The following is a 14,301-nucleotide window of genomic DNA, read 5'->3' on the forward strand; positions in this document are numbered from 1 at the left end:
TTGATAGTATTGACAGCGACCTTAGACTGTTTGCCGATGATGCTGTAGTCTGCAGGAAAGTAGTATCACACGAAAGTTGTGAACAAATCAATGAGGATTTGCAGAAAATATATGCATGGTGTAATGACTGGCAGCTATCTCTCAATATTAGTAACCTACTGCGTATAACAAGGCGAAAATCCCCATTAATGTATGAGTACAAAATAAATGATCAGTCTTTGGAAACGATAACATCGTTCAAGTATCTGGGTGTGACTATTCGAAATGATCTCCAAAGGAATGATCAGATTACACAAGTAACGGGTAAGGCGAACTCTAGATTGCGGTTTATTGGAAGAATCCTGAAGCGATGCAGTCCGTCAACAAAGGAAATAGCTTACAATACGTTAGTTCGTCCAGTCTTAGAGTATTGTTCGTCTGTATGGGACCCTTACCAGTTGGGTCTTGTTGTGACTTGGCCAGACAGCCAAGCCACTACGAGGTAGCCGAAAGGCACGCGTTTAAGCTCACGCAGGCTGGCTTGAGGTCTGGAACAGTTAAAGGAGTTGAGTCTAGTAAAAAAGGTACATAGCTGCTGGAATACTTAACTTTAATTCATAATTGGTGAACATCGATCGGACGGTACATGCATCACAAGATATATAGCAAATGATAATGGCGCCTTGCTAGGTCGTAGCAAATGACGTAGCTGAAGGCTATGCTAACTATCGTCTCGGCAAACGAGAGAGTAATTTGTCAGTGAACCATCGCTAGCAAAGTCGGCTGTACAACTGGGGCGAGTGCTAGGAAGTCTCTCTAGACCTGCCGTGTGGCGGCGCTCGGTCTGCAATCACTGACAGTGGCGACACGCGGGTCCGACGTATACTACCGGACCGCGGCCGATTTAAAGGCTACCACCTAGCAAGTGTGGTGTCCGGTGGTGACACCACAGGTCTGATTCAAGAGATTGAGAAGGTCCAAAGAAGAGCGGCAAGATTCGTGACTGGTACATTTAGCCATCGCGAGAGCGTTACAAATCTTATCGCAAGTTTGAAGTGGGACACACTTGCAGATAGACAGTAGGGGCTGCTCACTAAATAGAGGATGTATAGCATGTATTATTACCACCAACTTTCAAATCGCGCAATGGTCATCATTCAAAGATAAGGGAAATAAGGGCTCGTACTGAGGCGTTCAGACAGTCGTTTTTCCCTCGTGCGATCCGCGAGTGGAACAGAGGGGGGGAAATATGACTTTGGCGCGAATTGTGCCCTCTGCCACACACCGCTTGGTGGATAGCGGAGTATATATGTAGATGTAGAAGTGTCAGCTGTCGTAGCGTGGATTCGCCTCGGGCTAAGTCGACCACCGGAGGCTCGCGTGTCTTCGCGTACCGGCGGTCCCGCAAGCTTAGCGCCGAGGAGACGGCCGAGAGCAGATGCAGGCAGGATATCTCGATTAGTAAATCAAGAGACGCGCCCAGAGGATGGTACGTGGCGGAAGCGACGCGTGCCAGCCCCGGCGCAGCGCCGCGTAGCGTGGCGGTCGCCTTACGGGAAAAGCTAATTACCATCCCGTGCCCGCTGCATCTCAATACGAGCGTCCAGTCGCTAGCACAGTTTCCCTGCTCCCAGTAACCGCTTCACCTACATCTCTTTCCGCTCTCTGCCGCCAGTGATCTTCGTCAGTACAACACCTAGGGCGGAGCTCGCGAAATTCGTGATTCTCTTACTGGTGACCAGAAAGAGCCAAAAGCCGGTTAGAAATATTACCTGAAAATATGCGAGCGTATGCGATTATGGCTCTTTAGATATTCTTTTCGTTCCATATATCTACGCTGAGGACCCCCTCGGCGATCTAAAAAAGTCACAAAGCTAGGTTACTGCATTATCATTGGCTATAACGAATGATATTCATCACTACAACTGATAAAGTGAAGCCCACGACACATGTAATTCACTTGTTCGGGACCACAACCACTGGCTACAAAACTGGTTTCAGATACCATTATTTGAAAATATGCGTTTACCTTTGACAACAAAAAAGAGCACACTTTCATTGTTTTTGTTTAAAATGGTCTCATTGCTCGTGAATGCATTGTCAAGTATGTTTTTCCAGATTAACGAATGTTGACTTCGACGTATCGGAAAGAATGATCTTAACTTTCGGAATTATGTCGTGAACATTTAAATTTAACGCATTTTTAAACTTCCTGGTAGATTAAAACTGAGCGCCGGAGCGAAGCTCGAACTCGGAAGCTTAGCGTTTCGCGGACAAGTTCTCTATCACCTCAGCGACCCAGTCACGTCGCAAGATTCGCCCCACAGCTTTATTTCCGTCGGTATCTCGTCTCCTGTCTTCCAAACGTCACAAAAATTCGCCCGCGAAACTTGCGGGAGTACTACTTCTCGAAGAAAGGATAGTTCGGGGACATGGCTTAGCCAGAGCCTAGGGAATGTTTCCAGAATGGAATATTCACTCTGCAGCAGACTGTGAAACTCCCTGACACATTAAAACTCGAGTATCTCGGGTGGCAGAGCACTTTCTCTCGAAAGACAAAGGTCCCGATTTCAAGTTTCGGTCTGGTACATAGTTTTAATCTGCCAGGAATCTTCGTATCAGTGCTTCTATTAGCACATACTGCACTGCAGAGTGAAAATTACATTCTGTTCACGCGATTTATATTTCTACACATTATCATTCGATGTGCGTAAAAAATTTATTCTAAATATTTGCAAGTTAACATCTCCACTCACAGAAAGCAACTTTTATCCGTAAAACACGTGAAGTTTTAAATACTTTGCGCTTTTCATAGCTTCGTCACAGATATTACGCCTAAGAAACCTTTTAAGGTGCACATGTTCTTCGTGTTCAAGCAATATCATTTGTAACTCACGATAAGGTTTTAACAACCGTTTATTGCTGTCCGTCGATACAGGGAATATGTACCGCTTGCCTTGCATCGTGTGTTGTTCGTCCATGCACTAATTTTCATTTGTCCCATAACTTGCTGGACCAGTTCATTTTTAAGTGGGAATAAGAGTAGTTATGCTTCATCGTTGATTCATGTATGCCAATTCCCGGCTAATATCACGTAAACAAACGTTTTTATCGTAATAATTTTCGACCTACAGTTTCAGAAACTAGTAAGGGTAAGCAAAGATATGGTTCTGTAACAACGGTTGAAATGTTCGTTGTAAGTACGAAAAGACATGGAAGATCCGTTTTGTCGATACATGACAACATTGTCTCCTGTGAAGCATATTTTCTCACTGAGAACATGTTGAAACTACGAAGATTCTGTATCAGTGGGTTTTCGTTAGTGTTAAATGTTAAACGAAAATAAAAAAATGTCTTCCTGTTCCCATTCAAGAGAAAAAAATCAGTGCTGTTTGTTCCACAGCGATATGGTAAGTAGCTCTTAGACAATGGCTTTCACTACTGTTCATCCGAAAGCAAACGAAACATCAAAATATGCCATTCGTCACAGATGAGCAGACCTTTTTCTTACATTTACTGTAGATTTACGTATAATCCACCGTAAAGCCGGCCGAAGTGGCCGTTCGGTTAAAGGCGCTGCAGTCTGGAACCGCAAGACCGCTACGGTCGCAGGTTCGAATCCTGCCTCGGGCATGGATGTTTGTGATGTCCTTAGGTTAGTTAGGTTTAACTAGTTCTAAGTTCTAGGGGACTAATGACCTCAGCAGTTGAGTCCCATAGTGCTCAGAGCCATTTGAACCATTTGAATCCACCGTAAAGGTCATATGACCCGTCGGTGACAAGATCATTATAAAGAACAAAATCGGATTCTAAGGGAATCGGAAATCAAACTGACCACGCTCCGGATATTGCCCTCTTGGTTTTATAATATTCTGGTACCAAAATATGTACAACGTGAATCCCCATCACAACGTTAATTACGGAGCATAACTGAGTGGAGACTGCCCCACTCCATAGTAATAACGAAACCATGAATGTCTGTCTGGTTGTACATCAAAGTTCACATTTGACGCCCAGATAATCACACTCCTCGTGTTGTCCACATTAATGCAGTTCACAAATTGTTTCAAAAACATGACTCCACTGCTGTCGCCGGCCGGGGTGGACGAGCAGTTCTAGGCGCTACAGTGTGGAACCGCGCGACCACTACGGTCGCAGGTTCGAACCCTGCCGCGGGCACGGATATGTGTGATGTCCTTAGGTTAGTTAGGTTTAAGTAGTTCCAAGTTCTAGGGGACTGATGACCTCAGAAGCTACGTCCCATATTGCTCAGAACCACATTTGAACCACTGCTGTTCTTAAAATTCAGGCAATCATATTTACCTGTTCGCGTAAAATTCACAATTTTCAGTTTATACACAGTCACAACTTTGGTGCTGTTCGTAATAATTCCGCTCAAATATTGTTTCAACTGCACGTATACAGTTACTCTTCTTCGTTTTCGCAAAATCGTCTTTGTGCATTCAGTCACCGATTAAATATTTATCGTTGGTCACTGATTGTGTACGATTCTTGCTAATATCGCTCACACGGCATTTTCGACATTTTAACAGCGTCGTGACACAAGGAAAGCGCAGTAGCAGCAACAGGGTTAGTTATGAACTCGCCCCACACTGTTCTTTATCCATAGTTCTTTCTCGGCGCATGCATAAGCTCTTACAACACAGACTAGCTGCCCAATTGCTTAACTCCATGGTTTAACACATACATTTATAATGCATAAGAATAGTTAAATGAAACAAGAAAAAAAATACATATAATTCCGATAGCTGTATCTTTACAAGCAAGGCGCCCATTGTAAGGGGCGGGGGGGGGGGGCGGTGGGGGCAGGGGGCTACACTGGAGGTACGGAGTACTTTTCATACACTGAAGCGCTAAAGAAACTGGTATAGGCATGCACATTCAAATACAGAGATATATAAACAGGCAGAATACAGCGCTGCGATCGGCAACGCCTATTTAAGGCAACAAGTGTGTGGTGCAGTTGTTAGATCGATTACTGCTAGAATGGCAGGTTACCAAGATTTAATTGAGAGTGAATGTGGTGTTATAGTGGCGCACGACCGATGGGACGCAGCATCTCCGAGGTAGCGATGAAGTGGGGATTTTCCCACACGAGCATTTCACGAGTGTATCGTGAATATCAGGAATCCGGGAAAACATAAAATCTCCGACATCGCTGCGACCGGAGAAAGATCCTGCAAGAACGGGACCGACGACGACTGAAGAGAATCGTTCAACGTGACAGAAATGCAACCCGTCCAGAAATCGCTGCAGATTTCGGTGCTCGCCTCCAAAGAAGTGTTAGCGTGCGAAACATTCGAGGAAACATTACCGATATGAGCTTTCGGAGCCGAAGGCCCACTCGTGTACCCTTGATGACTACACGACACAAAGCTTTATCCCTCACCTGAGCCCGTCAACACCAAGACTGGACTGTTAATGAGTGAAAACATGTTGCCTGATGGAACGAGTCTAGTTTCAAATTGTATCTTGCGGATGGACGTATACGGGTATGGAGACAACCTCATGAATCCAAAGAACCTGCATGTCAGAAGGAGACTGTTGGAGCTGGTGAGGCTCTGTAATGGTGTGGGGCGTGTGCAGTTGGAGTGATAAGGGACCCCTGATACGTCTAGATACCACTCTGACAAGTGACACTTACTATAAGCATCCTGTCTGATCACCTGGGTCCATTCATGTCCATTTTGCATTCCGACGGAATTGGGCAGTTCCAGTATTACAATGCGACACCCCCCCCCCCCCCCAATTCCAAAATTGCTACAGAGTGGCTGCAGGAACACTCTTCTGAGTTTAAACGCTTCCACTGGCCAACAAACGCCGCAGACATGGACATTACCGAGCATATCTGGGATGCCTTGCAACGTCCTGTTCAGAAGAGATGTCCACCCCCTCAACGGATTTGTGGAAAGATTTGAGGGATTCATGGTGTCAGTTCGCTCCAGTACTACTGCAGACATTAGTCGAGTCCATGCCACGTCGTACTGCAGTACTTCTGTTCGCGGGGGACCTACAAGATATTAGGCAGGTGTAGCAGTTTCTTCAGTGTATTTTGGAAAACGAATGACGACTTGCAAGTAGCCATAAAGATGTTCCAGTTACAACCCTGTTAAAAACCTGCTTAATACGGACTTTTAAAGTAATTTTCGTGAAACAAAAACTCCCGACTGTAATATATTTTTTCCTTTTCCTGAGAGCTGGCGGTGGGAGGGTGGGGATCGGCCATGTCTCACGTTGCCACCTGGTAAAGGCTCCCTTGGTTACAAGTGACGCATGAAGTATCCATCTGCAAAACCCGTAGGTGGCCTGCAGAATATGGTTGCAGATGTGCTAGATGCCCAGCGGGAAGTTTCCGGATGTAATCCAGAACGGTGAGGCGCGGTCCGAAAGTAGGGAATTGTGTGCCATCACTGTTGTTGCCTTTGTTGTCACCCAAACTGGTGATGAAAGTTCACTCCGTCACAACAACACGGAAGGACTGCATCAGGAGCACGCACTACATACCATGTGGTTCGACTTGCTTACAGAGGCGCATCGTTTGAACATTCACTTATTTATTTTGCCTGACTAGGTTATGACCTTCAACCCTACTCTCACTTCGGGACAGGAACAACACATACCATCACATAAACGTACACTTACAACAGTACAAATATACGCTCCAACAACTGACATTAGTAATTATTACCATAAATACTCTATTTATGAGATATTGACTTAATAACTGACATACATAAATCAATGATGACGCAAAATTGGTTTTAGCCCCACTATAATATTAACTAGTCCAGCAAGTTATTGGGAGAATGCAAATCAGATCATAGACGAACAGCACCCACGATGCAAGGTAACGACGCATGTTCCATGTATCGACGAGCAGCAAATAACTGACAATAATACTATTATGGGTTGGTGCATAAGTTCGTAGCGTTTCTCCATAAGTTTATTAAACACAACATATACACATAACAGAGGCTTTAGTCATCAGTAATATATTCTCCTTCATTATTTACAATAATCTACCAACGCTGGGGAATTTTTTGATACCGCGACTGTAGAAATCACGTGGTTTTGAGATGAGCTAGTCGATCCATGTTCGGAGGGCATTTTCATCCGGAAGGGAAGTTCCTCAAAGGATATTCGGTAGAGAGTGGAAAAGGTAAAAATTGGAAGGTGCAAGATCAGGTGAATAAGGTAGGTGCAGGACGATCTGCCAACCCAATTCCTGTCTAGTGTTTCTCGTCAGCCTAGCAGACTGCGGGTGGACCTTGTCGTGAAGCAGCATGACTTCACGCAGTCGTTGTTCTTGGACTGCGTGTGCAAAAAGTAAGTTGTTCACAATAAATTCAGCAGTAATGGTTATACGCTGGAGAAGCAATCGCAGTACACTACAGCGTCGCTGTACCACTAGATGCATAACATTATCTTTCGTGGATGCGCTCAGGTACGGGGGGGAGATGCTGCTTTGTTTGAGCGTAACCATTTCTTTTTTTCCTTTTGTTAACATAAAGATACCATTTCTCGCCAGCAGTAACAATACGGGATAGGAACGGTCGGTGCTGGTTACTAGTCAACATATGACGAGGAAGCAGAGACGAACATATGGCCTCCCGCCGATTTTTGCTGTTTTGGTTTAGAGCACGCGGTACCCACATACCGAATTTTTTAATCTTTCACATTGTACGCAAATGTCCCACGATGGTGGAATGATCACAGTTCATCACATTTACCTGTTCTCGGGTACACCGACGTGGATCTCCGCCAAACCCTGGAGGTCTTCCTGAGCGTGGGGAATCAATAATATCGAAACGGTTTTCATTAAAACGAAAAAAAAAACAATTTTCCTGTTATACTCTGTCCAATGGAATTATCCCCAAACACGGTACAAATGTTTATGGCTATCTCCGCTGCTGTCATCTCCACTCACTATCTCCAGATGACAGAACGCTACTAACTTATGCACTATCCTAATAGTTTAACACATTTGAAGATACATCTAGTATCATCAGAACAGAAAGGATAATCAAAGAGAAGATTGAAAAAGACAATGACAACCGCTAGTAAGAAAGGACAGAATTCCAATACAGGACGGTGTGACAAATAGGATGGAAAAGTGGAGGCAGCGTTGAAGGGAATGCGACAGTTGTAAGTATATGGAAGATACAACTATCGTGGTATCATATGGACCATTGATTACCTTTTGAAGTTTGAAAGGAATTTTTCTGATGTTTTGAGGATTTTCAGAAAGTATTAGTGTTATGTAGTGGTATAGAGAAGACCGTACTTTGTTGAGAACGAATTTTTCTGATGCGCTGTTCTAGTATTACGATATGTTGATAATTATTACTTTTGCGACCATCTACTAACAACTAAATGAAAGAATTTTAGAGACACACGTTTCGCCTTAATTCTTTGCATGCATCTAAAATGGCGGTTTTGGTGGTTGTTGATCTGCATATTATTCTTTAGTTCCTTTGTTACAGCTGATCATCTTCCGATAGTTGCCATTTCAAATTTTGTTTCCACATTGTGTGTTCATTTCCTATTGCTCTGAAGTGTGGAAATGAAATTTCATATGACAATTATCAGAAAAAGAACAGCTTAACGAAAGAACTAGAACACAAGATGTAGATCAACATCCACGAAATCTACTGAGGAAGCCTTGCAAAGAATAAATGTGAAATACGAATGGCATAAAAATTGTGTTTTATTCATTTGCGTCTAGTCTGTCCCAAAGTAATAATTATCAATATATCGTAACAGGATATGATAGTCTCTACGTGTACCAGCACGTAGCCATTATAAACGTCTGTAAAGAGGAGTGAAACAACGAACGTCACAGATCCATCGCACACAAGTATTCAACGCCAATTCCTGTTGGCGTGAGTTCCCATACGAAAGTTCTTGCAAACTGGGATAACCATAATAAAATATGGGTGTATTAGTGACTCTATGAGTTTCTTTTTAAGCTAGCCTAAGGAATGAAGTGATAATAATACCCTCTTACAGATTGCAGTTGTGTGTTCATTACAGTCTAAGTAATGGTCCAGAATTACCTACAAGTACTTTCAGACGATGAAAACCCTATTTCTAATACGTGAACGGTCTTCTACTTATCCTTACGATGTATGACGGTCACTAATCGTTCAGGGGAACTTCAAAGTGCTTACTCGGATATCCGAATTACACGAGCAATGATATCTCAAGTGGGGCACCATAATCGTTTAGGAGAACTTCAAAGTGCTTACTCGGATATCCGAATCACGCGAGCAATGATATCTCAATTGGGGCACCCCAACGCGCCTCACGGAACGCCTCAAAAGTCATAGCTTGGCACTGGCTAGCACTGATGCCAGACGCAACAAATTTCATTCATGTACAGCACATCTATACGCCGCAAGCCACCTTATGGTGTATGACGGATGGTACTTTGCATACTACAGTCACTTTCCCCCGTTCCTCACCCACATACTAATGGTCCACGGAAGAAAGGTTACGGTAAGCCTCCGTATGAGCTCAAATCTCTCTAAGTGTAACTTCATGGTCTTTCCGCGAGATGTACGTAGGAGGAAGCAAAATATCAGCTGACTCTTCTAGGAATATAAATTTTTGTTTGTGGGACATCCACAACTATTGTGCAACATGTTCCTGCCCCCTCATCAGATCTATCAGAAATCTAGCAGTAGTAGGAGGTCATGTCGATGCTCAATTCTAGACAAACATCTACCGTAGGTAGACCGTCAGATAACATCTAGGATCACACGCTCTTGAAGTAAACTACACAGTGAAAGAGAACGTCTCTCTTGCAGTGTCTGCCGCAGGGGTTGAACGAGCACCTTCGTGACGCTTCCGCTCTTACTAATCACTTTGTAGCGAAATGTGCAGCTCTTCTTTGGATCTTCTCTATATTATCTGGAACGGATCCCAGACTGACGAGCAATATTCAAGTATTGGCCGAACGAGGGTTTTTGAGCTACCTTCTTCATGGATGGACTAAACTTCCTGAATATTCCTCCGATGGAACCCAATTTTGCATCTGCCTTACCAGCTATTAGTTCCACTTTAAATTGCTTCGTATACAGTCTCACTGATATTTAATGGTCTTAAAGCCCGCGAGGATGGTCTTTAGTCAATCTCAGCTCTAAACCTTTTTACTGGGGTGCTAGTCACGCAACATCACGTTAAGTCTGTTTTAGTTTGGAAGAAATAGGGACAATGTCAAGTCGATGCTTTGGTTTTATCCACAAGATGCTCAAGAAAGCTCACTTAGGACAATATCTGTGAAAGCTGGTACAAGCCCCACTCCACCATTCATTTTTATCCTGTGTCAAATTGCCAGTGTCGGCTATTCATTATAGACTGAGACGTTTCCATAGGTCGGTGCCATGCTCGCCGACGATGGTTATCAGGTATACAGCAGCACCGCGATTCATCGGTGAACACAGTGCTACGCCATTTGTCGGCAGTCTGTGCTCTCTGGACATCTACTCTTAAGTAGTAAGTTGTGCTGTTAACGGCGGCCTACTCATGGCTCCGACCAGTGGTTTGGGATGACGCAGAGTGTTGCAGGGATCCATCATTTACTCTCGGATGGCCGCTCAGATGCAAAGGAGTGTCGACGTGCTTGGTGCACAATGCAGCGATCCTCTCCAGTGGACGTGGTCCACCGGAACCTCGACAACGAATGTTGCGTCCAACATCGGGGCACAGTGAAATCCGAATTCCCTCCAAATCTGGACGCTTCACGATTCGAGCAGGCGGCGCACTATACAGGCCCTTCCACAGTCTGTCAGGTACTGATGACATTTTCTCACTCGAGTACGTGGCATCTTCGTATCCTTCACAGTAATCGCTCAGCATCTGCCGCTATTCGTAGCCGATGTACAGTATGTCACTCCTATGGCCCATCGTTCACATTTTCTCCAGTGTTTCGACTGGTATTTGGTTTCATTTCTGTTACGTGTAACTGGAGTCAGCCCAAAGAAATTCTGCTCATCATGTCTTTCACACGACGCCCAGCGCCGGCGGAAGACGTCGGTTTGTTTCACATAACAAACAAAATTATTTTTAAATCGGAATTTTACCCGTTCATTCGACAGAGCGATCCCAGATTAGTCTAGTGTGTGTTATTAGTTTTATGGATAGGTGTTAACAGAAACAGTACAACACGAAGAATAATGAGTACTCCAGCAGCGGCTGAGCAGCGCTTCTGCATGGCGGCAGCAGTCAGTGTTGTCGCTGATTGAGTATTGGTTATTTATCGTGTTTTACTGTCCTTGTTAATGCACATAGATAAAAGTAATATCGCTCTAGATTAATTTTTGGCCACTCTGTCAAATGGGTACACAAAACTCCACATTAAAAATTATTTTGTTTGTGAAGGGAAACAAATAGACGCTTTCCGTCAGCACTGGGCGTCGGATGAAAGACGTGATGAGCAAAATTTGTTTGGTCTGACTCCAGTTACATGTTGAAAAACCCAAACTTCAAATATTTGCCGAAACACCAGAGATATTGTGTCTGACGACTCTTAGGTGACGCACACTGTATATCGTATTAGAGCTCGTAGCAACACTAAAAACGAACAACACTAATTGACTCTGGTAACATCGTACTTGTCAGAGATAATTTTAGCTCTGATCATTTACATACCCGCCGATGGTGTGGACGTGTGTGAAGTTACATTGAAACCCAACCATGTCCGGCATGCTTCTATTGCAGAATAAAATTTTTAGAGAAGATGACCGTTTTTTATAAGTTGCAGTCTTCTGTGGACATTGTCGTCTTTAGGCTATTAGTCCTTGTAGAGTTCCTCTTAAGTTTCTTGTTATACAGTTGACGTTTTGTCGCTGCTGTGGGGATTTTCTTCCCAGTAAGCTGAAACCTTTCATCCGGTAGAAGGTCTCAGCAGAGGGGTTCAAATGGTTCAAATGGCTCTGAGCACTATGGGACTTGACATCTGAGGTCATCAGTCCCCTACACTTAGAACTACTTAAAGCTAACTAACAGCCGGCCGGAGTGGCTGAGCGGTTCTAGGCGCTGCAGTTTGGAACCGCGAGACCGTTACGGTCGCAGGTTCGAATCCTGCCTCGGGCATGGATGTGTGTGATGTCCTTAGGTTAGTTAGGTCTAAGTAGTTCTGAGTTCTAGGAGACTGATGACCACAGCAGTTAAGTCCCATAGTGTTCAGAGCCATTTGAACCTAACAAACCTAAGGACATCACACACATCCATGCTCGAGGCACGATTCGAACCTGCGAGCGTAGCAGCCGCGTGCCTCCGGACTGAAGTGCCTAGAACTGCTCGACCACTGTGGCCGGCAGAGGGGTCGAAACGTCGATTGTACAAGAAGTAACTTAAGGGGAACATGACGTCGCCGAGCAGCCTCAAATATTTACCTTCAGTTATTGTCTGTGTGCAATTTTACAAGCGCCACATCGTCCTATTTTCTATAAATGAACCGCTGCACTACAGTTTTAGGTTAGGAGAGAATGCGACGTCGCTGTTTACTGAATTTTTTGTCAGCGACCACCACTGCCAGTGTGAGCCTGTCAGGGGTGACACTTGCTGAAAGTACTGATTGTCTCGTTTTAGTAACTCGTCTGCCGTCCATCACACGGTGTTGATTTTGATGCAGGATGTAGAGGAGAGCCGTTAGACGCAACGCCATAAAGCTGGGACTGACCGCAGTGAAACCGACCCCTTAATGACTGCGTTTGGCTTTCCAGCTGGGTCAGATAGCATCGCTGAGCAAACAGGGCGGCGTGCGTGAGAAACCCAGCCCCGGCTTGCGCCGGGCTCCGGTACAAGAGGCGGGCAGCCGGCAGGTGGATGAGGTCAGACGGAGCGAACCGAGCAGCGCACGGCTCGGCTCAGAGCGTCGTCACCGCAGTCTGGAGTCCAGGCCAGCCCGGAGCCTACCCAGCCGCCACCAGGGCGGGGCGCCGGAGGTCGTTTTCAATTTTTGAGTCCAATTTTCCCGCCGCGGGTCCCGCCCTCCGCCCTCCTCACAATCCGGGACCCTCCCGCGTCCCTCCGCTCGGGCCCGGGCCGGGCGAGCGATTATCTGGTAATATCAATAACGCTCCAAACGAGGCGAATTTCGGGCCGCGTGATTTATTGCTCGAGCCGTCCCCGAACCCTAATAACGACCGACCTGATGGGAGATACCGAGTAATGAAAAGGGAACGACCGAACTCCGGGGCGGCCGGCTCTGTGGTAGGGGTGGTGGGGGGTGAATGCTAGCGGGGGTGGGGGTGGAGGGAAGACGGCGCCCACCGGTGGCAGGCGGGAAATTGAGCGTCAATTTGAGCGGCGCGGCCGCTTGTTTGCTTAAGGTGAGGCCGGCCGGCGCTTATAGAGCTATCAGCGCTAATGGCACCAAATTAGAGCAGTTTACCGCCCCTGCGGTAAGCCCGCGGCCGTAACCCGGTTGCGTCTGCCGCGATTGGGCGCTGTCTCTCAGTCCTTCACCTGGCACCAGCGCAGGGTCGTTCACCAAGCCTGATGGCCAGAGAACTAGTAAAGAGATTACAACACACGCAGCCTCTGAAGCATTAGGAGTTAGAAAAACAAATACTCTAAAAGGCGATTAATGATATAGAATGGTCATATCAGCAAGTTAACAAAAGACAAAAAGAGGTGTTTCTAAAAACCTTGTTATTGCCTGCTAAGATGAGTTACAGAGAGAATTATGAAAGTAAGTCTGCTTTAGTAAAGAAAGAAATACGAAAAATTACACGGGAAAAATGGGAACGATACCTAAGTGAAATAGAACATTATATTCATGGAAAAAAAAATCACATCATACAAAATCATGAAGCGCTTGAATAAACAGAAACGAGAAGGTAGGAGACGAGGTACTGGCAGCAGTAAAGCTGTGAGGACGGAGTGTGAGTCGTGCTTCGGTAGCTCAGTTGGTAGAGCACTTGCCCGCTAAAGGCAAAGGTCCCGAGTTCGAGTCTCGGCCTGGCACACAGTTTTAATCTCCAAGGAAGTTTCATATCAGCGCACACTCCGCTGCAGAGTGAAAATATCATTCTGGAGAAACGAGATAGTTTACAATTAAATGTAATACCCGGAAAAGCATGGCTAAAATAATTCAAGTGTCTGTGGACTCATAATGAAGAAGAATCAGAAATAAATACAAATACCAGCAGCTCTGTAGATCCGATAACAATCGAAGAGCTACAAAATGTAATCAAAGGGACAAAAACCGAAGAATCGCCTTGTACTGATAATATAAAAAAATTTATGAATGTTTGCCCACGATTGGACTCAAGCTTTGATACGACCTATTTA

This window comes from Schistocerca serialis, chromosome 8 (assembly GCF_023864345.2).
Source record: "Schistocerca serialis cubense isolate TAMUIC-IGC-003099 chromosome 8, iqSchSeri2.2, whole genome shotgun sequence".
NCBI classification, from domain to species: Eukaryota; Metazoa; Arthropoda; class Insecta; order Orthoptera; family Acrididae; genus Schistocerca; species Schistocerca serialis.